Here is a 25,910-nt window from a genome sequence, read left to right as displayed (position 1 = left end):
CAGCGCTACTGGAAACTAATGAAAATGCTGGGGCTACCAGGCTTTATTTTACTGTTGAGAATTCTCAGTGGTTACAGTGTTATGTAGTGCCTAATTCTCTTGGCGTTGCGGTTTTCTTAACAGTGATTTTTATTTTCAGTCCACTGATCCATTTCGCTCATTAACCCCCTAACCACTGAGTAAGCTTCGTGTCGGAAAAGAGCTTCCGAAGGTGGGGACATGCATGGGTTTATTATAAATGTGAACGTCCTAATCATTTCTAATCCCGATATACGTATTCTCATTGGAATTAAAAACTATGGCTTTTAAGTCAAACTAGGAGAAGACCAAAGTGCTAGACTAGGAGAGCAAATGCTGTGTTTTTCCTATAGAATGCTCTCAAGTAATACAACTGTTGCCATAGCAAAATCAGGTGAAATTTAATAAAATCTGCTCATTGCTCCCACGGAAAAGCTGAACTAGGGCATAAGGATTTTAATGTCACTTGGTCCCCTTTCATTTGATTTCCCATCCTTAACACAAAGTAGACACTGAGCACACCCTTCATTTTGAAAAATTGATTAGCTGTGGGGAGTTGATTGGGTCTTGGTTGTGATCTGTACAGATTTGTACCCAAAATACGTAATTGTCATTCATGCCATGCCCTTCTGTGTCCAGTGCCATATCTGATGAACAACAGGCGCCCGGATAGGGATATTATCTCTAGGATATTATGAAATGTCTTATGATCTCATTTTGATATTTTCCCTTGCGATTTAAAGCAGTACTTTTTTTCCCTGTATGTCAGTGTGAGTGTGTGAGTGTGGGTGTGTGCATTTTAGTAACTCCAAAAAGCTAGTTTTTAATGCGTTTAGAATTATTATGTCAGTGCTTGTCTGAGTCTTTAAAAATGTTACAGCCACATTTTGATACGTTGTTCCCTGTAACGGGGACAGATGTTTACTTAGTTTATTAAATCCGTGTATTGCTGGTGCTGGTGTTAACTGCCCAGTGATTACACAAGTTGCTTTTTGGACAGCATCTTTATTGTACTCTGCATGCATCCACAAGCTATATCACAAAAGCAGGAAACAGGAGAGCAGACATACCTCTTTGAAAGAGGAATGTCGGTTGGAGTGAGAGGGAGGTAAAAATGATTCATAGTTTGAGAAAGTCAGATTGCTTTCAGGAATGAAGGAAGACCAGAATCTGAGCATATCAAACATCATGCTTACCAACAACTCAGGTACCTCACTAAGAATACTGAGTCTATAATTTGAAAAATTCTGTGGAATAAAATGCATTAATTAGAAACTTGACTGAAGTATTTAGCTGAGAATATACCACATATGAAAAACATTTCTGTCTTAATTAGGAAGCAGAGTAACTGAGAAAGATACCACCATAAGAGTGAAATTTATACACACACACACACACACACACACACACACACGCATTAGAACTTCACTGTCAAATACAGCCACTAGCCATAGTTGGCTACTTAAATTTAAATTAATTAAAATAAAAAAAATCAAATTAATAATCAGGTTTTTTGGTTGTACTAATCATATTTCAAGTGTTTAATAGCCACATGTAACTAGTGCCACATTTAATGGTGCAGATATAGAACATTTCTGTCATTACATAAAGTCTGCTATAATTTCTTTCTTTCTTTTTTTTTTTTTTTTTTTTTTTTAGTGTGTATTTAATTTTGAGACAGAGACAGAGCATGAGCAGGGGAGGGGCAGAGAGAGAGGGAGACACAGAATCTGAAGCAGGACACAGAATCTGAGCTGTCAGCACAGAGCCCAACATGGAGCTTGAACTCATGAACCCGTGAGATCGTGACCTGAGCTGAAGTCGGACACTCAACCGACTTAGTCACTCAGGCACCCCAAAATAATTTCTTAATCAGGAGAGACACAAGGGTGGTAGTATTCCTTACTTATAAAAAACAAGCCGAAGAGTGTAATAGTAGCTATATTTTGCACCTAAGTTTGCCTGAGGACATACATAATGGTAACCTGAGAGTCATAAACAGTGAACCTGTCCCCAGCTCTGCTCTAGAACCTCTCAGTGACATCTGAGATCTATTATTGGATCTCTCCAAACTTGTGACCTGCCTGGTTAGACTGCCTAGACACCAGTCTAACTCCTGGCTCCCTGCTTCCTTTCTCATTTTCCTTAACTTTTTTTTTTTTTTAATCTTTATTTAGTTTTGAGACACAGAGAGAGAGTGCAAGACAGAAGGGGCACAGAGAGAGGGAGACACAGAATCCGAAGCAGGCTTTAGGCTCTGAGCTTTCAGCTCAGAGCCCGACGCAGGGCTTGAACTCACGAACCAAAAGATAATGACCTGAGCTGAAGTCGGATGCCTAACTGAGCCACTCAGCCCCTCATTTTCCTTAACTTTTGATATGTTCATGTACTCCTCAAAATATCTGTATTAGCTTTATTACATTGAATGTGTCCATGCAAACTACATCTTTTTGGGGGTGGATGTGGAATATAGAGAGAAATCTATTCTTTCTCTTTCAACCTTGATTTCCCTACCTGATAAAACAAAACAAAACAAAACAAAACAAAACAAAACAAAACAAGTGTTGATATTACTAACCCACAGATCATGGCAGTGTGAGAAGTAATGAATCGATTATATCACAGGGAACAATTGGAAAAATGTTAAACCTTATATACTGTAGCAGAGATATCTGGATGAGACAATATAGGAAAAGCAGTGACTCTTAAAGTTTGGTGAATTATCACATTAAAAAATCCTTCCTCAAATTAGTGTTTAAATACTATGATATTGAAATGTTTTATGTGTCTGAAAAATTCTGTGAAGTCAGTGCCTCATTTTTGAGGTTCATCTGGGAAAATGTATAAGGCCCAGAGTTTTCGGGCTGAAGATACATAGAAGTTTGTTGTAGGTTTTCATGGTATTGAAATAGTTCTAATCATGTCATTTTCTCAAAAGCTGAAAATACTTGAATGGTGTGTTATTTAACTTTACAACATCTCTATGAGATGGATAAGGGCCAGTTATAATAATTATTCTATAAAAAGTTAAAATTAAAAAATTTTTAGGATTGAATAAATTATTTGTGTTACTTTGTTCTGTGACAGGCAGATTGAAACAATGTAACACCTATTATTAACACTAAACTCATTATTCAACAGGTTATAGCTAATTATTTCATTTAAATTGACACTAATCTTTTTTCTTTTTAATTAGTAAGACAAATTGATTTCAAAGAATTTCAGCGGGATGATAAGATGAACAAACCAAACGCAGAGTTTCTCAGGAGGATGATAGTGTAGAATTTTTGTATATAAGCAAGATAATTTATTAGGAGATGTTCTAACATCATTTATTCCTGTAATTTAAGTTTTAGATTAATGAGCTACTAATTGAAGATTTAGAATAATAGTTATCATTAATGAATGTAAAAAGAAAATTGGAGCTTTATTTGAGAAAATATTTCAGGCCACTAAATTGCTGTCCTTGGTCTAAATCATATTAATGTAGTTTATAAATTTATCTGGAAAAAAATTGAAATCTGGCTCAAAAATCCCATTTCATCAATTCATTCATTTTTAAATGGGTATTTCCTAGGATAATGGGAATTTCTAAAAACTTCTAAGAGTATCCAAAATAATATATGATTTAAAAAGTCATTCTTTTAGAAGAAACATTGAGTCTTGATAATTCTAATTCTCTTCATAAAATGAGGTGACTATATCCAAGAAAACAGACACCTTTGTTTTTCTCTGAGAAACACATACATAAAGGGATATCAGTAGAATGGAGGTTTTTGAACTTTTAAACCATTGGAACCTAAATTGCCCTTGAGCTACTATAAAAAATGTGATCTTGATATTAAGATTTATGGCCATTTTGGATTTTATGCTGCCATTCACCTGAAGGTACAGGAAGGTCCTGAGATGGGGTGACAGAGGTCAGGTGTCAGCGGCTGGGACTAGACGTGCAGGAAAGGGCGTGTGGAAATCAGAATCAGATACTTGATTTTCTTTTTCTTTTTCTGTTTTTTTATTATTATTATTATTATTAATTTCTAGGTTAAGCCCAGTACCGTTAACAGTGTTATATTAGTTTCAGGGGTATAATATAGTGATTCAACACTTCCACACATTACCCAGTGCTAAGCACAAGTGTGCCCTCTAATCCCTGTCACCTATTCCCCTCCCCCCCACCCCGACCTCATCCTCTGGTGACTGTCGTGTGTTCTCTGTAGTTAAGGGTCTGTTTCTTGATTTGTCTCTCTCTGTCTTTTTTCCCCTGTGTTTGTTTTTCCTTAAAGTCCACATAAGAATGAAATGATATAGTATTTGTCTTTCTGTGACTTCTTTCACTTAGCATTATACTCTCTAGATCTATCCATGTTATTGCAAATGATAAGATTTTATTCTTTTTATGGCTGAATAATACTCCATCACATATATTTATACACATATATATGTACACACACACCACATCTTCTTTACCCATTTATCTATTGGTGGACAGTTGGGCTGCTTCCATAATTTGGCTATTGTAAATAACATTGGAATAAACATAGAGGTGCATGTATCCCTTTGAATTAGTGTTTGTGTATTTCTTGGGTAAATACCCAGTGGTGTGATTACTGGATCATAGGGTAGTTCTATTTTTAACTTTTTGAGGAACCTCCATACTGTTTTCCACAGTGGCTGCACCAGTTGACGTTCCCACCAACAGTACATGAGGGTTCTTTTCTCTCCACATCCTCACCAACACCTGTTGTTTCTTGTGTTTTTGATTTTAGCTGTTCTGACAGGTGTGAGGTGATATCTCATTGTGGTTTTGATTTGTATTTCTCTGATGATGAATGATATTGAGCATCTTTTTATGTCTGTTGGCCATATGTATGTCTTCTTTGGAGAACTGTTCATGTCTTCTTCCCATTTTTAGTTGGATTATTTGTTTTTTGGGTGGTGAATTGTATCAGTTCTTTATATATTTTGGATACTAACCCTTTATTGGATAGGTCATTTGCAATTATCTTCTCCCATTCCTTATGTTACCTTTTGGTTTTATTGACTCTTTCCTTAGCTGTGCAGAAGCTTTTAATATTGATGTAGTCCCAGTAGTTACCTTTGCTTTCATTTTTCTTGTCTCAGGAGACATATCTAGAAAAATGTTGCTATGACTGATGTTAGAGACATTATTGCCCGTGTTCTCTTCTTGGATTTTTATGGTTTCAGGTTTCACATTTATGTCTTTAATCCATTTTGAGTTTATTTTTGTGTATGGTGAAAGAAAGTGGTCCAGTTCCATTATATAGCATGTTGCTGTCCAGTTTTACCAACAACATTTCTTGAAGAGACTTTTTTCCATTGCATATTCTTTTCTCCTTTGTCAAAGAATAACTAACCATATAATTGTGGGTTTATTTCTGAGCTCACTATTCTGTTCTATTGATCTATGTATCTATTTTTCTGCCAGTACTGTACTGTTTTGATTACTACAGCTTTGTAATATAACTTGAAGTCTGGAATTGTGATACCTCCAGTTTTGTTTTTCTTTGTCAGGATTGCTTTGGCTATTTGGGGTCTTCTGTGGTTCCATATAAATCTTAGGATTGTTTTTTCTGCTTCTGTGAAGAATGCTGTTAGTATTTTGATGGAGAATGCATTAAATGTATAGATTGCTTTGGGTGATACAGACATTTTAACAATGTTCTTCCAATCCATGAGCATGGAATGTCTTTCCATTTCTTTGTGTTGTCTTCAATTTCTTTTTCTTTCTCTTCTTTTCTTTCTTTCTTTCTTTCTTTCTTTCTTTCTTTCTTTCTTTCTTTCTTTCTTTCTTTCTCTGTCTTTCTCTCTCTCCCTCTTTCTCTCTTTTTCTTTCTTTCTTTTCTTTCTTCACACCCAACATGGGGCTTGAACTCATGACCCTGAGCTTACACATTATGTGCTCTACCAGCTGAGCCAGCCAGGCATTCCTTTGTCTTCAGTTTCTTTAATCAGTGTTTTATAGTTTTCAGAGTACAGTTCTTTAACCTCTTTGGTTAGGTTTATTCGTAGATATTTTATTACTTTTGGTGCATTTGTAAATGAGATTGTTTTCTTAATTACTGTTTCTGTTGCTTCATTATTAGTGTACAGGAATGCAACAGATTCCTGTACATTGATTTTGTATCCTGCAACTTTACTGAATGCATTTATCAGTTTTGGTAGCTTTTTGGTAGAGTCTTTTGGGTATTCTATATACATTATTAAGTCATTTGCATATGTTGAAAGTTTTACTTCTTCCTTACTGATTTGGATGTCTTCTAATTCTTTTTGTTGTAATACTCGATTTTCTTATGCCTCAAAATGTTGGAGTCTAGTATTCTATCAACTTTACCCTCCCCTAATAATGTTATAAACTCAAGAGTCCTCTAATAAGCTATTTCATGGTAATTAATCAGGGAAGCCAGTTGAATTGCCCTACTTTAGGTAAGTAAAGGCAACTTCATTGCCCTGACGTAAACTTTGAAACAATAAAATATATTATGTAAGTGTAAATAACGACGTCCTGCCAAATCTAGTTTGTAAATATATTTATCATAGATTTTTAGAGGCAGATGGGACCTTAGAAAATTATTTGAATGATTATGTGTAAACTTGTATTATTTTCATCTCCTGCTTAAAAAGTAAAGGGGCTCGAAAGGTCATCTGCTCAAATTCAGACTGTTGGTAAAGGAACCCAGTCCTCCAACCTGTTGTCTTAGCGTGGAGTTTCTACCACCATCAAAGTTGTGTTATTTAGTCCTTTGAAAGGCTCTTAAGCACATGAGCTGGAGACGAAGCAGAGAAGTGTAGAATACATAATCAACATTTCCTAAAAGAGAAACTTTGTCCTCTAGTAGTAGAAAAAGGGAAAAGTGCATCTGATCATGTATTATGATATGTTCCAAAGAAAGTATCACCCTAGTTCTTCTCTGGGTCTACCATTTTACCAAGGAGTGTAAGGGAGATGGGACTTGGCTCATATTTCCCATGAGCTAAGATTATGTGAATTGTTGAGGAATAGGACTTAATGTTATTATCACAAGCAGTTATTAAGTGTTAATTATTAATATTAAAGAAAATTAGGGAGAACAAATAACATCCCCTTAGTAGTAGATGCTAAACAAATTCAATAATGTGTTTTGAAATCAAGGAGGATGAACTATATGATTTTTTTGTAAGTATAATTGACACATAATGTTGCATTCGTTTCAGGTGTACAACATAGTGATTCAGCAAATCTATACACTAATGCTGTGTTCACCATGAGCGTAGCTACCATATGTCACCATACAATGCTATTACACCGCCGTTGATTATGTTTCCTATGCTGTGCCTTTTATCTTGGTTGAACTATAAGATTCATAAGGTTTTCTTGAGCTTTAAAATTCAGCGATGATTGGGGCATCTGGCTGGTGCACTCGGTTAGGCATCTGACTTCAACTCAGGTCATGATCTCACAGTTCAGGAGTTCAAGTCTCACATCGGGCTCTCTGCTTTTAGTGCAGAGCCTGCTTCATGAAGATCCTTTGTCCCTCTCTCTCTGCCCCTGCCCTGTTTGCACTCTCTCTCTCTCTCTCTGTCTCTCTCAAAACAAATAAATTAAAAAAATTAAAATTCAGTGATGATTAATAGACACTTTTTATTTTACTGCGATTCATAGAAGATATATTTGGTTTGTTGCCTAGTGGAGTATTTTTATATCTTCAGTTTATTCAAAGGTTAATTTGGTATTCTTATAAGAGAGTTTCTATTCTTCATTGCAAACATAGGTTAAAAAATTGAAAGAGCACGCGAGTCTTCGTCTTGGGGTTGTGAATTCGAGCCCCACTGGATTTCTTTCTGTCCCTCTAACATGCCAAGTCTGTTTTCAACAGAAGATCCTTACAATTGTTGGCTCCTCTGATAGGAATGTCTTAGGTGTACAGGTCTCATTAAATATGATAGCCCCTCAGAAAGGGCTTTCTTGACCACTCAATCTAAAGGGGCTCCCCCATTAAAGCTGAATTGTGTTCTCTTTGAGCATTAGCATTGTCTAAAATGTTATTGTTCAGTTGTTTATTATTTTTCTGCTGCATGAGGACAGAGTGCTTGCAAGTCTTTTTCATCTGGTAGCCTTGTGCAAAAAAACTCAACCCGTGAGTTCAATGCATGATGCTTGCATGATGCTCTCACATAAAAGGATTAAAATCCCCTTATAAGTGAGAAGGAGGTCTTTACAACCAAAAGAATTTTTCAGTTCTTTTCAGGTTATAATGAAAGCTGATGTTGGAAGCAAGTCAAACCGAATGTTACAATGTGATTACGTTTACCTAATGAAATAACAGATTTTAGCAATTCCAGCATATTTACTGAATAATTACTGAAGTTTTCCATATCCTAAAGGCCCATTCAAAAGACACGATTCCAATGCACTATGCTTGTCGGGCAGTACATGCTGTGTGGTGGAGATGGGGACCATGGGAGGGGTAGGCCTACTGAAGTGACATCAAGGTTAGGTCAAATCTTTGAGTGCCTTCAATAGCGACAGCCTGGTATTGGGTCCCTAAGAGAAACAAGGGGGTACTAGGCCTCCTTCCTAGTGACTGTGACTCCATTGTTTGGTATTTCTTCAAAATGGTGGAATGAACAAATAATACTCTGCGAAGGGCTGTGTGTCACCCCCAAGCAGGAGACACAAGGACAAGAAACTAAAATCATGAAGGTGGGAAGGTTTCTGAGATTTTCATTCAGGCTGTGTAGTTGATCAGAAAACGCCACCACTTCTGCTCCCTGGAGACTTCTGTGTCTTTTGTCTGATGAGGCACTGTGGGTAGATGTGTGCCTCTGCAGCCGTTGGCTTCCCCTGCCCACTCTGTCCTCGTCCCTGGCTAAGGCAGGCTTCCCGTGCCCACTCTGTCCTCGTCCCTGGCTAAGGTAGATGGTTGTTCCTGGTGAGACCCTTGCTGCCCACCCCCCCGCCCCCCAGGAGCCACAGGAGCTGGGCGAAAGGGCACCTGCTCGAAGCTCCAGGGGGTATCTATCAGTCACAGGTCACCCATAACAGAAACTGGGAATCTGTGAATGGATGTCAAGGGCTGTTTGGATTGACACAGCGTGACTGCCGCACTGTGTAGAGAATGTATGCCTGCCTTAGATGTCAGATAACAATATTAGAGGATATGTGCTTTAGTGTCAAATGACTCATGAGCATTACTGCTAGGGCAGTTCTGTCTTTTCCGACTGCTTAATGACCCATTCATTAGACTCTGTCCAGTCCTCAGGATGTCTGTGAGAAGCCACGGAAGTGGGACTGTAGAGTGTGGAACTGCTGGCTACCTCCAGTTTATACTGATGTTTCAGGTGTGGCCTTTTCTCTTGCCCTAAGTCTCAGTCACCTCTGACTCTGTTTGAAGGGAGTAAAGATGAAAAGTTTGAATTTTTCTTGTCAACTGGGACTTCTTTATCGAGTTATTATTTAAGGAAGGATATAGTTTTTAAGAACCTACTCTGGGACAGGTGCTCTTGTTAGGAACTTTTATAAATCTTACATAATTCTCACTAGGTGTTCCTCGGCCTGTTTACAAATAAGGTGGAGGCTCTTAGAAATTAAGTTGTTTGCTCAGAGGTACACAGCTGACGAGGCACAGACAAGCTCCCACTGCAGGTCTGTTTTCTGAGATAAGTCCATTTTCTAGGGTGACACGGGTTCCTCCCATGCTTTATTCCTTGTCTATATAGAGTCAGGGTAATAATACCTCAATATCTATTTCACAGAACTGTAAGAACCAGATGAATATGAACACAATACGTGTATAATTCCAGGTTCTATTATGATCATTAATAGCATTACTTCAGCAACATTACCTAAGTTCTTTTAATTAACTGTCATTTCATATCAAGATTTCTGAATACGCATTGTGTTTCTGTGGAGCCTTGTCTGTAACAGTGGATATTTTAATTATTTGTTAGACTCCTTGTGGTTATGTTTGGGTTTCTTTGAGAATAAGTTTTACACCCTTCCAATTGTTGGCAAATATTCATACCAGAGAAAAACTATCCATCTGTTCAGCTTCTAGCCAAAACATCACAGTCAAAATAGCAGATTTGGCTCCAACGTGAATTATGATGAGACAGTACAACCCAGAATACAAGTCATATCGTAGTCAATAGATGTGGAAAGAGGTGGTATCAGTTGGGGAAAATTTAAGATTTTCACCATGTAAAGTTAAGGCTGGGTTTAGAAGAACATAACAGATGCCCCAAATTGCACTTACAAGGTATCATTAGAGCTGGAATTGGATGAACAGAAATAGTGGGAGAAGAAAAGTCACTGATTAGCTGGCGTAAGCCAGCTTCTACTGCAGACAGGCTTGCCTCCCAGGCATTCGTGGACGGCTGTTGATGCTCTTGGGATGGATGTCTCCTTGAGAAAATTGGTCTTTTACTCACTGCAGTATCTTATATATTCTTGAAGCACATGGATGTTTTGCTGTGATCATCCTGAATGTCAACTGGTTTTCTTTTTTCTAAGGCTTTTTTTTTTTTTTTTTTTTTTGCTATGGAGTGTAATAACTTTATGCTTTTGGCTAGGATACTGAAGCATCTTGTTGTTTTCTGATTTTGTTAAATAATTTTTTTCATTATGGTGCTCCAATCTGAGTTCATTTAAACAAAGTTAAAAACATATAGGGACTCCTAGGAGGCTCAATCAGTTAAACATCCGACTCTTGATTTCAGCTCAGGTCATGATCTCAGGTTCATGGGATCAAGCTCTGCATCTCTCCCCCTTTCTCTGCCCCTCTCCCCTTTGAACACGTGCTTTCTCTCAAATAAATAAACATTGAAAAAAATAAGTGAAGTCAGATTCTGCTTGTTGTTTTTCTACTTCCTTTTCTTCCTTTTTTTAGTTTAGTATTCTGAAATTTATCCATGATGAATGTAGCTGTAGCTCATTCAGTTTCACTGCTGTATAGTTTTCTATTATGTAAATGTATCATAGTTTAATTTGCTTTCCTTTTAACTGTTACTTCATTGCCATAACATTCATGAACCTACCTCTGTTGAATGTATACAGGAGTTTTTGTAGCATGTATAATTTGTGATGGAATTGTTGGGTCATAAGTATGCTTTTCACAGCTTCTCTAGATAACATCAAATCCTTTTCCAAAGGGACTGTATACATTTATACCGAACCATCTGTGTACCAGAGTTTGCATTGTTTCAAATCTTCACCAACGTTTGACATTGTAGGATTTAAGGATCATTGCCAATTTTCAAATTAGCATTTTAAATTGTAACTGTTATTTTTCAGTTCTGGAAGTTTTTTTGGCTTAGACATTACAACATTTTTTATCCTTTCTCATATTTTCCATTTCTTGTATCTTTAAACATATTAAACACTTACTTTAAATTCTGACAATCCAAATTATGAGATCTTTTTAATTCAGCTATGTGGTATTTCTGCTGAGACTTTCTCATAAGTCTTTGTTTCCTTGTTTTATGTGCGTGCGTGCGTGCGTGTGTGTGTGTGTGTGTGTTTAAACCATAAGCTCAGGCTCTTTTGAAATTTGTTGAAGTTTGTATTGGAAGTGTATTCATCCAGAATGAATTTGCCCTTCTTCTGGTGGCTAACGAGGGCTTTAACAGCCCTAGATCTCTCAAAGGTTAATTTTTGTGCTTGAGGCTTCTTGGACCAGAAAGATAATGTTAATTTAGGGTGCAGGCTTGGCCAATTGCCAAGTTATGGTTATAAGTTCTCTAGAAAAAAGTATCCCACTCTATCTAGTGCTTAGGTCTAGACTGGCAGTTTCCCTACTGTTCCTAATGTGGAATGGGTTTATTATAATTTGTTCTAAGGGTGTCATCCTCTGGAGCCCAGGTCTGTTCAGGAGTCTGGTTTTAGAGTTCCCACTCTGGGTGTGGCCCAGGTGGCTCTCAGGTGCAAGTTCAGGGTTCCCTGGCTTAGCCAGATTTATCCAGGGAGAAAGCTAGCTGGAGAAGTTACCTAATCTCTCAGGTTTATTGCTTTTGCTTCAGTGTAATTATCTAAGGATACTTTTCTTTTTTTATCATCTCAATGATGAATTTTATTTTTCAATTTTCTGTTTTTATTTATTTTTTTTTTCAACGTTTATTTATTTTTGGGACAGAGAGAGACAGAGCATGAACGGGGGAGGGGCAGAGAGAGAGGGAGACACAGAATCGGAAACAGGCTCCAGGCTCTGAGCCATCAGGCCAGAGCCTGACGCTGGGCTCGAACTCACAGACCGCGAGATCGTGACCTGGCTGAAGTCGGACGCTCAACCGACTGCGCCACCCAGGAGCCCCAATTTTCTGTTTTTAAATAGACCTTCTTAAATGCCTTAACTTTTCTTCATCTTTAAAACACTTTTTTATTTTTTGCATTTATTTATTTTTGAGAGACAGACTGAGACAGAGTGCGAGTGGAGGAGGGGCAGAGAGAGAAGGAGACACAGAATCTGAAGTAGGCCCCAGACTCTGAGCAAGCGTTCAGCACAGAGCCTGATGCCTGGCTTGAACCCACGAACCGTGAGATCGTGACCTGAGCTGAAGTCAGACACTTAACTGACTGAGCCACCCAGGGGCCCCTTTCTTCATCTTTTATTGTAAAAACTTTCAATCATGAAGAAAAGGTAAAAGGATAAGACAGGAAGGATATTACCTAAAGTCACTAATTATTAATTTTTTTGCCATATCAGCTGTGTGCATGTGTGTGTGTGTGTGTGTGTATGTGTGTGTGTTTCTTGAGCCATTTGGAAGTCAGTTGCAGGTATCATGAAACTTACCCTGGATGTTTTGCTGTGTATCTTGTCAAAGTAAGGACATTCTGCTATAGAACGACTCTACTGTAGCACATGAGTAAGAGTTCTCTAATATTTATCTACTACCTAATCTGTATTCACATTCCCCCGTTGTCCCTAAATATCTTTTATGTGTTTTTACCCCCAAATAAGAATACAAATAATGTAGTGATGCATTGTAAAATAGGTGTTTCAGGAGGGCTCTTTGGGTTATTTGGTTCAGCATATTTTCAGATATGGAAATATGCTTTGTTGTTTGGGTTTTCTGAAGTCTGCTCTTTGTTTCTTCTAATAGCCAGAATGCCTCCATCTTTTGCTTTCTCTTCACTTTCCTTGTGAATTGCTGATTATTTGGGTTTGCAGCTAAAGGACTATAATTTGGTTAAAAAACTATTTTTATGTCCTTCTTAAGAGTCGTAACTTCTCAAGTGGAAGATACAGAGGTGGTTAGCTCATTGACTTTCATCCAAGTAGATACAATTTTAAGTTTTGTCAGATAAGTTGGACTGACATCATCCAGGATTCCACCTCTGGGTAGCCTTAAAAAAAAAAAAAAAAAGACGTTTAACAAAATCAGTTTGTCCTTTGACTTTTCTTTGGGCAGCTGAATTCTGCTCACCCCTACTGTGTCCTGCTGCTAGTCAGCCTGGCTACATGAAGACTAAGGAGGATTCAAATGACTGTGTGGGGTGAAGAGAGTTGGATAACCATTTCTTCTTAAATACAAACCAAGTCTAATGAACAATTTCTTCTTAAATACGAAGCACATCTAATGATGTTGCTCACTATTGGTAACTTTATTTGGGGCTTCAGACTCAATGAAGTTAAGTGTTGCTTGACATATTTTTCAGATGGCTCAGGATTAATGAAAATATATTGCTGTTGAATTATAATAAGCACCAGTAAGAAATATGGATGTGTTGCTTTGTTTTGGTGATTTCATAGTTATTTATGTATTTAGCCGTATGCATGAAGCCCCCATGTTTGTATTTTTCTTTGTCATTGACTTCACAGCAGCTCAGTTGGATTTTAAATATTTATATTTTACATTTTCCCGCACCTGCCCCATGACAGTATACACAGACCATGCAAACAAAGATGTATTTAGTGAAGAGACTGTGGAACTGTTTTATTGCTGTCCTGATCTCCATCGGAAATGAAGCTGTTTTTCAAAACACCGTGTGTAGGCATGCTATCTAGCCGTCGGTAATTGTGCAGATTATAATCATGATCTTCTCTTCAACACGTGTATGGCTGTGGTGGTAATAACTGGTGAATCACTGCAGTTTAATTGGAGTGAATGAAGAATAGAAAGCTCAGCAGAAATGTTCTTTAGCGAGGTAGAAACCTAAAAAACAAAAAATAAAACCAGAAAGAGAAAATAAGGTATATCCGTGAATTTTAACTTACTACACAGTAGTAAGTGATTTTGATAATAGAATATATATATGTGATTGTATGGTGCTCTTAGCATAAACACGAGCTTGTACGTTTGGGGGTTCAGCTAACTTAGCTGCAAAGTGACTTCTGCATCTCTCTCTGTGTGTTTTTTAACTGTCATTCTTCAGTAATCAGAAGGTTCTGTTTCTTAATTTTTTACACCTAAATATCCTGGTAGCTCTCTTTGGAAAGTTTTAAAATTATTTTCGGTGACCATTATGGAAAGCATTGGATAGAATGGAAACATCTCTTTGCATGGCAGGACCCAGTGGTCTAAAACAGTTTCTATCTTAGCCCTAAATTTTAGGAACATACTTAATTGCGTGTTTGCTTATTTATTTCAGCACGCTAATTTTTAACTTTCTTGGGTTTTATCTTGAAGAACTCCTTAATGTAGTTCATTCATCTCATAATAAACTGATATGACAAACTTAAACATGTTGGTGTCAGATCTCCCCTCTTTGGGTTTTCTCTTTATTTTATACCATGTACAGTTAAGTAAGAGTTCTGCCTGTTTTTCCTTTGAGATTTCTTGCCATGCTCAGTTTAACATTCTAGCACGAAATGGACAGATTTGACATTGGACACTTGTGTCTGTCCTCTTCAGTTCATCCTGCATGCTTTTACCAAAGAAGTCTTTTCAAAATATTTCACCTTCTACTGATTAGTAAACTTGGATGTGAAATCTGTCTCTGGAGTTCAAGACTCCTCCCTCGTTATTTTCCACGTCATCATTCCCAACTGGGCATTTGGAAGACCATGTTCCCTTTAGGCCAATACCATCACTTCTTTTGAAAAAAAGAAAGTCTGGGTGATTATGGGTGGGGAGACAGAGGTCATGTGTTCAGTGCAGTATTAACTGTATCTTTATATTAACTAAAGGTTAATATATCTTTTGCCGCCTGTTGTTGAGGGGGCATTTTGTTGGTACAAGAGAGCCAGCAAATAGGGCAGGTTATGGGAGCGAGCTCTGCGGAGCTCTTGATAGCAGGAGTTCAGATCAGATTATAGGAAATCCAGGATGTCACCGAAAGGCACTTCTTGAAGGGAGAGGAACTATATTGAGTAAGAGAAAGGAACAGGACAGGAGGAATGTTTCTTATTCATAGGCAGATTTAAAACTGGGGTGTACTCAGAGCCCATGGCCACCACAAATATTTCAGCGGCCCCAGGAGTCAAGGGGAGATCATCAAGTTGGAAGGGAGTGTGGAGCCAGGGAGAGGAGCATCAGGTGCAACCAGTCTTGACCTTTGAACAGGGCCACCCTTCCGTCTTGGAAATGCAGGAGATGGGCCGTCTGGCACAAGCCGTGTCCCCCTGCCCCTATTCTAGCCGACCGGGAGTGGGGACCTCAGGACGTCTTGCTTATTTCTGCCTCCCGTTCTTGTCTGTTGCTCCTTGGAAGTGGTTACCTCTCTCCTATCCATTTGCTTGAGTGTCACATGTTCTGTAAGGGAAGGAGCACCGACTTAAGGGGGTAAACCGACCTAGGCTTGAGTTTTATCTCCTTGCTGATTAGCTGGTGATCCTGGTCAACTTACTTCATGATTTAAAACTCCTGTGAGATCATGACCTGAGCCAAAGTTGGACGCTTAACCGACTGAGCCACCCAGGAGCCCCCAAATACTCTTCCTTTTAAAATTAAGTTTTAAATTTTAATTCTAGTATAGTTAACATACGGTATTATATTAGTTTCAGGTGTGCAATAGAGTGATTCAGCAACTTTATACATTACCCAGTGCTCATCACGACAGGCGCACTCCTTAATTCCCATCACCTAGTTCACCCATCCCTCACCCCCTTCTGGTGACCATCATTGTGTTCGCTATAGTTAAGAGTCTGTTTCTTGGTTTGTCTCTTTTTTTCCTTTGCTCGTGTTTTGTTTCTTAAGTTCCACATATGAGTGAGATTATGTGGTATTTGTCTTTTTCTGACTGACTTATGCTCTCATAAAACATTCTTGAAAAATATTTTAGTAATACTCATCATATAGCTATATCATCATTCATTTAATCATTCTAATTTTGGGTATTTATTTACTGTTTTAAATATAGCTGAAATAGATATCTTTTGTTGGCATTTTTATTTCCTTAGTTTCTTAGACACATGATTATCATGTTAAAGTTTAAAATGTGCATATTTTAAATACTTTTATTACATTTTGCCAGTATTTCAGAAAGGTTGATTTAGTTTCCTGGCCTGATGTCTTTTACAGTTAGCTATGACATTTTTATCTGACTACATCCTTACCAATGCTGAATGTTATCATAAAAAATAAAGGTCTCGGACTATGATTTATTCATCTAGTCTGTGTTGCAGATATAATCCATATTAATTGGGACACTTGTTGCAACTAAACAAATACTTGAGGTAAAATCTATATTCTTCTGTGTTACTTCTTGATGTGACTGTTTCTAGCACAAGATTTGTATAGGGATCACATTTTACTCATCTTTATGCTGCCCATAGAGATTTATACATAGTAGGCAGTCAATAAATGTGGAAAATAATTATCACATTATACCCACCCAGATGGGTCCACCACTGATTGTGCACATACTTTAAGCAAATATCAACTCTTTTTATTAGAAAGTATCACATGGAAGTTCCTGGGTCTCATTCGTGTTTTTGTATGAAGAACCCATTCATTGGTAGGACATATTGGTGTATTTAAAATAAAATTTTGTATCTGCTTCTTCAAAGTCGGTGTTGTATGGTGTGTATATAATTTACCTTGTAAATATATCAGAAGCACCAAGTAATTTAGATTATAAGCCTTGCTTATCTGAAAGATTTGTACTATCAGTGAAAAGATGTTGGCAAATGCTGCTAGTGGTTAGTAAGAATGTAACCAAGACATGAGCTTTAACGGAGATGTGAGATGTATATTAAACCAGTTTCTGAAAATCATTTGCTTTTTGTGTTTTATGGCAGTACCTTGTGGATCTGCATTTAGAATGATAATTCATGCTAATGGCTTTCATATCCCATGAGCTAGCAGAAATCAATTCTAAAATGGCAGAATGAAAGGGTATAGCAAATAAAGTCAATGAGCTGTCAAAGAATTTTTCTTCATCAAACAAATCCCAAAGCACCCTGTGTTACACTGACCTTCTCTCTTTTTTCTTGAATTCCTATGCTGATTTGGTTCCCGATTTCTTTTCGCATAATAGAAAAATTAACAAACATGTTTGGTCAGTGAAACAGAAGGTATTTGAAAATAATACCTTGAAGCAGTGTCTCAATCTTTAGGCAAATGGTGAAGAGGAAATACAGCATTGATTGCTGTTGCTAAGCAACGGCTTTCACAGCAGATGTGCTTTGGGACCACGGTGGTGTCTGCCAGCCAGCTATGCAGGGTAGAGAGCAGCACAGCATCATGACGTTTCTGAGAAATCAGAATCAGTGCTTTTCATTTCCTCTTCTTTCTTTTTTCCACAGTTTACTGTGATCAGTATTTGAGAAGCTCAGATCATACTGCCAAATATATAGAGTGAGTAGTTTGGAGCACTGTGGGGATTTTTAGAAGGCTGTGAATAGATTTGTAGAGCCAACTCTAATGGAATCAGAATTCCTGTTTTATTTCAGAAATACTATTAACTTTCTCATTCACGCATTTATCCGTTCATTCATGCTGCTCTTCAAGAGTCTGGTGCGTCTTGTATTGCTGACGTGTGCACCGTAGGTGTGATGGTGGGAAGTGGGAAGTGAGAGGAGCCGTAGGAGCCGTGCACGTGTGGTGGAAAGAAGAACCACCTGGGCCTGCCTCCCAGCACCGGAGCTTGCAAGCTTCAGGGCTCCCGAGGATCTCCAGGGCTGCTTGTAAAAGACTGGCGATCTTATTACCAGAGGCCTGGCAGGTAATTTAGGAGTACACGTTTTAAACAAGCTGCCTTGGCGATTGTGATATGGCGGCAGGCAGATGACTCTTGAGAAATGACTGAAGTGGGTGGATTAGTGAAGATTTCTTCACTGTTACACCAGGCAAGATGTCACCTGTCAGTTTTAATTCAGTAATGGGGAAACTATCACTTGTTCAATCTGTGCCTCTTTTAGCTTGATTCTTAAGTCTCTCCATATTAGAACTGCTTTAGACTTCTTGGAGTTGGACTGATTTGGGTTCCTTCCAGAACCTGCTCTGTGGATGTCCCTCAGGAGGATGTTGGAGGGCAGCCCATGTTGCTTGTGACTCACCCAAGAGCAAAAAATGGGAGTAACACGTAAAGTACAAAAGCCCCAGTCCAAACAGTCTGCAAGAAAGATGAAGATTTTCACACCCCCTTTCATTGAAAGCAAAAATACCAAATGACCAAGCAGACACCTGAATCTACTCGTTGCCTGTTTTTTCCCTATCCCAAACCTGGTCACATCTCAGCCGTCTGTCGGTTATGAATCTGGCCAGTCTTTTAATAAAGCCTTTTGTGCTCATAAATTATTTGTATAAATTCATGAGTGATTTTTGCTCATACAGTCTTTTAATAAGATAATTCACTTTTTTTCTTTCTCCAGTTGTATATGCTCCAAAGCCCAGTTTTATTCTTTATTAGATCTTGGCCTTATGCCATGTAGTGGTACAGACTAACACATGGTTCTTATTAGTGTATGTAGTTCGTTAACCATTCATCTATTGAGCTAAATGACTCCTAGATGACTTGTACATTTAAAACTGTTCAAAAGTTATTAAGGTCTGTACTTTATCATCACTAACATTTCTGACCTGTGTTTGGTCCCTCACCAGAGTGATGTTCATTGAGGCATCGACACAATAGGAAGAAAATTAAGTTACACTAAAGGCATTACCAGTATGAGTGGGGAGATTTTAAATGTTGGCAGTAATCAATAGTAGAACTTAATTTATATACTTCATAATGGAGGCATTTTTCATTACATTTATATTTTCCAAATTGCATCCATTTTTAAATTAGTTGCCCTCATTTCAGACCATACTGCACAGCAAAATAATATATTTTCTGGATCTAAACCATCATATATGGTTTGACCTTTAGCTGAATCAAGTAGTAAAGATCAAAATGAATTATGCTTGGGTGGAAAGGGATTTTAATGTTGCTCTGCACTGTGTTTTCCCTCATCCCACATGCTGTTTAATATTATTAATTCAGCTTGAATGATGATAAGCCAAAAACGACTTTAGTTGGTCATGGCCAATGCATTCTTGGACATTATAGAAATGCCTGTAACACCTGAATGGTTCCACATAAATAGCAATGCATTTTTATTTTGTCCACAAGAGAAAATGCACCATGATTGCCTATGAGCAGCAGAGAACAGGTTTCTAGATGTATGTTCTTTCCTTGGTGCAAATACTTAAGTCCATTAGTGCTAATACGGCTTTGTGTATTTGCATCCAGGAATTCACTATTTAGAATATGACAAGCAATGAATATTTGAGGAGTTATTACCAAAAGCTTTCAAATAAGTTGAAAGGCATAAATGACTTTGAGTCTGGAGAAGTGTAGTAATCCCTTAGAAATGAACTATTTAGAATATTTAACTCTGTTATCAGTGTACTTCAGCGTAATAGTATCCATGCACATTTTGTGGTTATCTCACTTCCCTGTCATGTACCTCACCACATGAAGTCAGCTTGGGACAGTCTTGGCCCTGTTCACGATGCGCTGGCTTCTCAAACTCCCCTGGTTTAATTTGCTGCTGTTGTGACGGTTTTTGGAGGAGCTCTGGTGCAGAAACAGAAAGTACCCTCTGAGAGATCCCTGTGCTTTCAATTAGTGTATGAGGCAAGGATAACTACTGTTCTAGAATTCTTTCATCATAGAGACCCAAAACAGAAAGGCATAATCTTACTTTATAGAATAGAGGCATCCTCGAAATTCTGTGTCACCTGAATTTTTGGATACTGAATTGATTTTCATTTATATTTTCTTTATAAACGCAGAGAGATACTCACCTAGATGAAAAGCCATTACACCAAGATACAGGCAATATTACATTTAAGAATGCCTCAAGTCTCCTCAGACTTTAGAAATCACAGATTTATAGGGAAATCATAATTTTTCGAATAAAACATGACAGCTTCCAAACAGCTGGGTTTATTTTTACATTTGGCATCTTGACGGAAAAATAGCTCCATAAGCTGTATTGAAGAGTCACCTGGGAAGTCCTGATCGTGTAGCTCTTTGTGAGAGCCAGTGTCACGGAGGGATGTGTAGGTTTAACTGGGTTTCAGTGGGAGTGGTTTGAAATGTAGCACTGACTTAGTAGGCACAGGACAGTTACTGATCACTGATCTCAGCAAACTTGAAAATAACATGTTTCTTGTTCTGTAAATTATTCAAGTTCAGTTTTCTGTTTGTAACAATCTGAGTAACAAGCTCAATTTTTCCCCTAAATGTCCAGGCATAATTAATAGTACTTAAAGCAGAAGTAGGAGCTTGAATAGTGTTAATATGAATGGCGAGAGCTGCATAGATACAAGGAACAGCTTGGTGGTGGCCAGAAGTGGGGATTGGAGGGTGGTTGAAATGGGTGAAGAGGGTCAGAAAATATAAACTTCAGTCATAAATAAGTCCTGAAGATTTAACGTACAGCCTGGTGAACTGTAGGTAATAATATTGTACTGCATATTTGAAAGTTGCTAAGAGAGTAGATCTTAAAAGTCTTCATTATAAGAAAAAATATTTTGTCACCATGTGTGGTAATGGATGTTTAACGAGACTTCACTGTGGTGATCACTTTGTAATGTATACAAATGTCAAATTGTTGTTGTGCTCCTGAAACCAACATAATGTTATATGTCATTTATACTTCAGTTTAAAAAAGAAAAGGTGAGAGCTGCATTCTCGTACTGGGCACTCAGTTTAAAAATAGTGTGATTTTCTCCTTGATTATCGAAGTAATGAATTACCCGTTTTACAAAATAGGGAAAATCTAGAAAAATGTTAAAAAATGTTATCCATGTTTTAACCTGTAGATGTAACTGTGGTTTTTCTATGTTTAAGTGTTTTCTCTTTTTGTTTTCATACGGTTGGTATTACTTAATGTATAAAATTTTATATGCCACCTTTTTATTTAAAGACTTTGTAGCGTTTCGTTAAAATATGTGTAAATATGATTTTTAATCACAGAAGAAACCTAACTGGAAATTCTCACTAAAATCAATACAGTTTTCTGTTGTTTAGATTACATCTAGTTTTTCACTAATATAAATACCATTGAGGTTTTTGAGCTTCCTGTCCATTACTTAATGTATGTTCTAACATCTCCTTATTCATGAATAGATTTCCTTAAGGCCCCCTCCTCTTGATAACTTGTTTGTTTAGTATATTTGCCTTGCTTTAAAAAAAAAAAAAACTTTATAATGAAACCTTTAAGTGTACAAATTTAACTATAAGCACAGTGTTGGCTGCAATCTATAAGTTCCTTTTTGTTATTTTGTAAGAAATATGTTATTATAGGGGCGCCTGGGTGGCGCAGTCGGTTAAGCGTCCGACTTCAGCCAGGTCACGATCTCGCGGTCCGTGAGTTCGAGCCCCGCGTCAGGCTCTGGGCTGATGGCTCAGAGCCTGGAGCCTGTTTCCGATTCTGTGACTCCCTCTCTCTCTGCCCCTCCCCCGTTCATGCTCTGTCTCTCTCTGTCCCAAAAATAAATAAACGTTGAAAAAAAAAATTAAAAAAAAAAAAAAAGAAATATGTTATTATAAAGATGCTTTTTGAGTTTTCAGGCAGATGGCATTTTGTATTTATTAAAGTTCAGTAGTTTCTAGCGTTTGGAATGTTTTCAGTATATTTATGCTGTTTTGTTTCACAGATGAACAGTCGTTCAGACTCTTTCATGGACATTTTTTTCTTAAGTGAAATACTGTTTGGTGGATACGGAGTTGGTGTGGTTCATAACCCAACCCTGTAGATGAAATCTTCCACAACCGTATTTTGTGGATCAAATGCTGTGTCTTACAGTCTTCTGTTCCAGTGTGTTTTTGTTCTTCCTCATTTCTCACAGCTTTTGATTTTCATGTTTTGGTGTTCTATTCCTGAAAGATGAAAGGTTCGTGGATGTTTCATTATAGGATCAGTATCCATGCAAATTGACCTAAGGTCTTGGTTTTTGCTCAGATTTTATGTTACCTAATTTTAATTTGTTAACTCTGCTTTTGTTCTCATTATGTTTTACATATCTTTGCCTTCTCTCTAATTTTTAATCTTTCTGTTCCATTTTGTTTCTTGACTCTATTTTAAGTTCTTTTCCCTGGTTAAAGAGAGTTTAAATAATTTACATTTATTAAAAGATTTTTTTAAATGTTTATTTTTGAGAGAGAGACAGAGCACGAGTTGGGGAGGGGCAGAGAGAGAGGAAGACAGAGAATCTGAAGCAGGCTCCAGGTTCTGAGCTGTCAGCACAGATCCTGACATGGGGCTTGAACCCATGAACTATGAGTTCATGACCTGAGCCAAAATCGCACTTAACCAACTGAGCCACTCAGGTGCCCCTGGTTTACATTTATTTTAGCAACTGATAGGTGTTTCGTGTATTCTGCATTCAATGCTTCCTTGCTATATTGTATCGTGAACTTTGTTTTGTTTGCTCTTATGCTCTTATGTGTTTGGAACTTAAATTTAATTTCAAAATCTACAAACTAAGCTTATTTTTCAGTATATTAAAAAAAAACAATATATTTAGACTCTAATGTCCCCCCCCCAGTTTCTAAAATGTAGTCTTCTAGAACTGTATCATTAGTGAATTTCAATATTTTGTTATGTTTTTCTTTTTCAAGAGTTGTATTTTACTTTTACCATGTTTATAATCATATACAGACTTGACTATTTAACTGTCATTTTGATCATCGGTGCTATAATACTTTAAATCCCCAATTTTCCTGGTTCCTAATTTCTTTTCATCCGTAGTGCGCAGGATAATAGTAGCAACAACAACATACAACATTTATTAAGTATTTACAAAGTGCCACTATAGGCACTTATATGTGAGCTAACTCACGTTTAATCTTCTCTGTGTCGTTCTGAGGTAGAGTCCATTAATTAGTCCACTGGGTAGATGAAGAAATGGAGGCACTGAGAGCTGAACTAATTTGTCCATGCAGAGCCAGGACTCCGGATAGGTTCAGGTCTCCATCCAGAGTCCCTGCTCTGAAACTTTCACTCATACTGCCTCCCCTCTGTTGCCTGGGAAAAAACACATATTAAGAAACTTAGGGTAGGTGTTAGATTTTTTTGAGTCTTTTCCTGTGTCTGAAAGAGTGTCCTTATGACTTTTAGACATAAACCATCAGTGTAGTTAAATATGAAATTCCTGAGTCACAATTTTTTTTTCAAGAGTAAGGTACAACAATCCCTGCCATGCCATGTGGTTTTACTGTTGCAGAGGGCAAGTCTAAGGCCAGCCTGGTGTTTATTTCTTCAGGGGCAACCTGTCCTTTCCTCCTTGCCCCAACCCTGCCTGTATGTTGTTAGAACTTTTTTCTTTAACCTTAAAATTCAAACATTTTGCTAAGGGTTGTCCAGGTGTGAGTCATTTTGAATTATTTTTGCCTAAAGTTCTGAAAGCCCCTTTGATACCAAATTTAAATATTTCTTTACATCAGAAAAAAGTTTTTGAATTATATCTTTGCTTATAACTCCCATTCATGTTGGTGCCTCTTTGAAACACCCATTATTCTTTGGTTGATTTCTTCTCCTTGACCCCTTAGCCATTATCTTTTCCCTAGCATTTAGATCTGTCTCTTTCCTCTAAAGCAGAGGTCAAAAACTTTTTCTGTAAAGAGCCAGATAGTTAATATTTTGTGCTTTGTAGAATGAGGCAAAATCGAGGATATTATGTAGCTATTTATATAACAAGAGAAAACAAATTTCTATAAATTTTTTATTGATGCAATTTAAAATATAATAATTGAGTAGTGTTTTGTTTTGTTTTGGTAATACTGATCTAATAAGCAGAATATAATTCTTTTGGGGAGAGATAACTTTTTGCTTAATTGGGGTTCAAAGTTCCTTATCATTAATTGATTACAAATGTTCATCTGTAAAAACCATCCTTAGCTCACAGGACATAGCAAAACAGACGGCGGGCCGGATTTGGGTTCCAGGCTGTAGTTTGCCGACCTCTGTTCTAATGACTTGGAGAATTTCTCCGATTTGTCTTCTACCTTTCAGGATTGATTTTCTGTATTGTCTTTTTTGCTTCTTATTGCTTTGGATCTGAGTTTTAAACTTCCATTTATTCTTTTAAAATCATAGCCATTTTCCTTTAAAACTCAACCTATTGACTTTTCATATCCTCTTCATCCCTGGCTTTTGTTCATTTTGGACCCGTGTTTGTTTAGATTTCATTGGGAATACAAAGCAGAAGTCTCCTTAAAATAGTCATGTTTTAAGTCTTTTTCAGATGATGCCCTGAGTGCCTGCAGGGGAATGTATATCTCGTCCTGAAACTTGTGGTTTTCATAGGCGCGTGTGAAATCCTCTGTATAGTCCTGTTCCCGTGAAGACAGATTTAAGCAGTCTGTCAACAATTAAACAGATACGTGGCTTCCCTTTCATCCCCTCACCCATTACCTTCCTTCCCGTATTTTAACCCAAGAGTGTGTGGTTCTACCTCACTTTCCACTCATGTCTCCAGCCCTTTCTCCTGGTGTGACTTTGTCAAAATTAAGCCGATTCTTTCCTGTCACTTCTCGTCGTTTAAAATTTTGAGAATGCAAATCTACTTCTGTATTGCCAGAGGTAGTCTGCACATCTTATTTAACTAGACCAGTTAATGTAAACCAGTAACCCACACAGTGGACTGCTTCCCGCTTTGTAGTCTCCAGGCCTTGTCTGTCTTATTAATGGGGCTCCTGTGAAAACTCGAGATTGAATAGTACATGTAGTTAAGAAGTGCATGTGAACCCGAAAAGGCAAATCTCAGAAGTTTTCTTAAGCAAACCCAACCCCTACCAGGTACACGTGATGTATTTGTCTTTCTTTTGCTTAGAAATGAATAATGTGTTTCATGTCCCAGAGTTACACATTAGAATGTATGGTTTTTTTTCTTTTTAAACTTTTTATATTCTTCAATGATTCTTTGGATGCACTTTTCAGCTTTTGCTCTTCATATAAGTGTTCTTGATAAATGTTACCATAAATGGCCCTTTCCCGTGGGTCACATTCCTAGGATATGATTTGTTTTCCTGTCAACTTTAGTTAGTAGCACCCAATTCCTTGTCCTTTTCCACTCCATATTGTGAATTTTAGATGGAAATAAGAGGATACATCTTGAAGCTCTGAGAGATCTTGAGATTTACAAAACAAGACTAAGATGTGGAAGAAGATACAGTGTAAATAAAGAGAAACAGAAGCATACATGCAGATAACAGGTAATGAGAATCTGACGGTGGTGAAGAGTACAGCTGGCCCGGTTTTATGACGGTTTGGCTTGGGATTTTTTGGCATTACGATGGTGCGAAAGTGATACACATTCTATTAGAAACCATACTTGGAATTTTGAATTTGGATCTTTTCCTGGACTAGCGATATAGGCCTTTGGATGCTCTCTTGTAACGCTGGGCAGGGGCCATGAGCCGCAGCTCTCGTCAGCCACGCGATCATGATGGTAGACAACCAACACACAACAGCCATTCGATACTCCTAGAAGCATTCCTGTTTTGCTTTCGTTACAGTATT

The 25,910-nt window shown here is 37.6% G+C and overlaps 1 protein-coding gene and 1 long non-coding RNA gene across 6 annotated transcripts in view; one reads left to right on the top strand and one right to left on the bottom strand.

Moving 5' to 3' along the window:
• Positions 1 to 25,910, top strand: part of SMYD3 (SET and MYND domain containing 3) — a 675,859-nt gene that overhangs the window by 252,036 nt on the left and 397,913 nt on the right. The window lies entirely within an intron of this gene.
• LOC123585253 lies at positions 10,588 to 21,737 on the bottom strand. Of its 3 annotated transcripts, none has more exons than XR_006706014.1 (2): positions 19,850 to 21,737; positions 10,588 to 14,166 (listed from the first exon to the last, which is right to left on the bottom strand). It is a non-coding gene; the product is annotated as an uncharacterized LOC123585253 (long non-coding RNA). The 3 variants fall into 3 exon arrangements; XR_006706016.1 differs by lacking the exon at positions 19,850 to 21,737 and adding an exon at positions 17,370 to 17,833; XR_006706015.1 differs by lacking the exon at positions 19,850 to 21,737 and adding an exon at positions 17,486 to 17,833.

Source organism: Leopardus geoffroyi, chromosome C3 (assembly GCF_018350155.1).
Source record: "Leopardus geoffroyi isolate Oge1 chromosome C3, O.geoffroyi_Oge1_pat1.0, whole genome shotgun sequence".
NCBI classification, from domain to species: Eukaryota; Metazoa; Chordata; class Mammalia; order Carnivora; family Felidae; genus Leopardus; species Leopardus geoffroyi.
The sequence above is the reverse complement of the archived record's forward strand: the minus strand, read 5'-3'. Positions and strand labels throughout refer to the sequence as shown.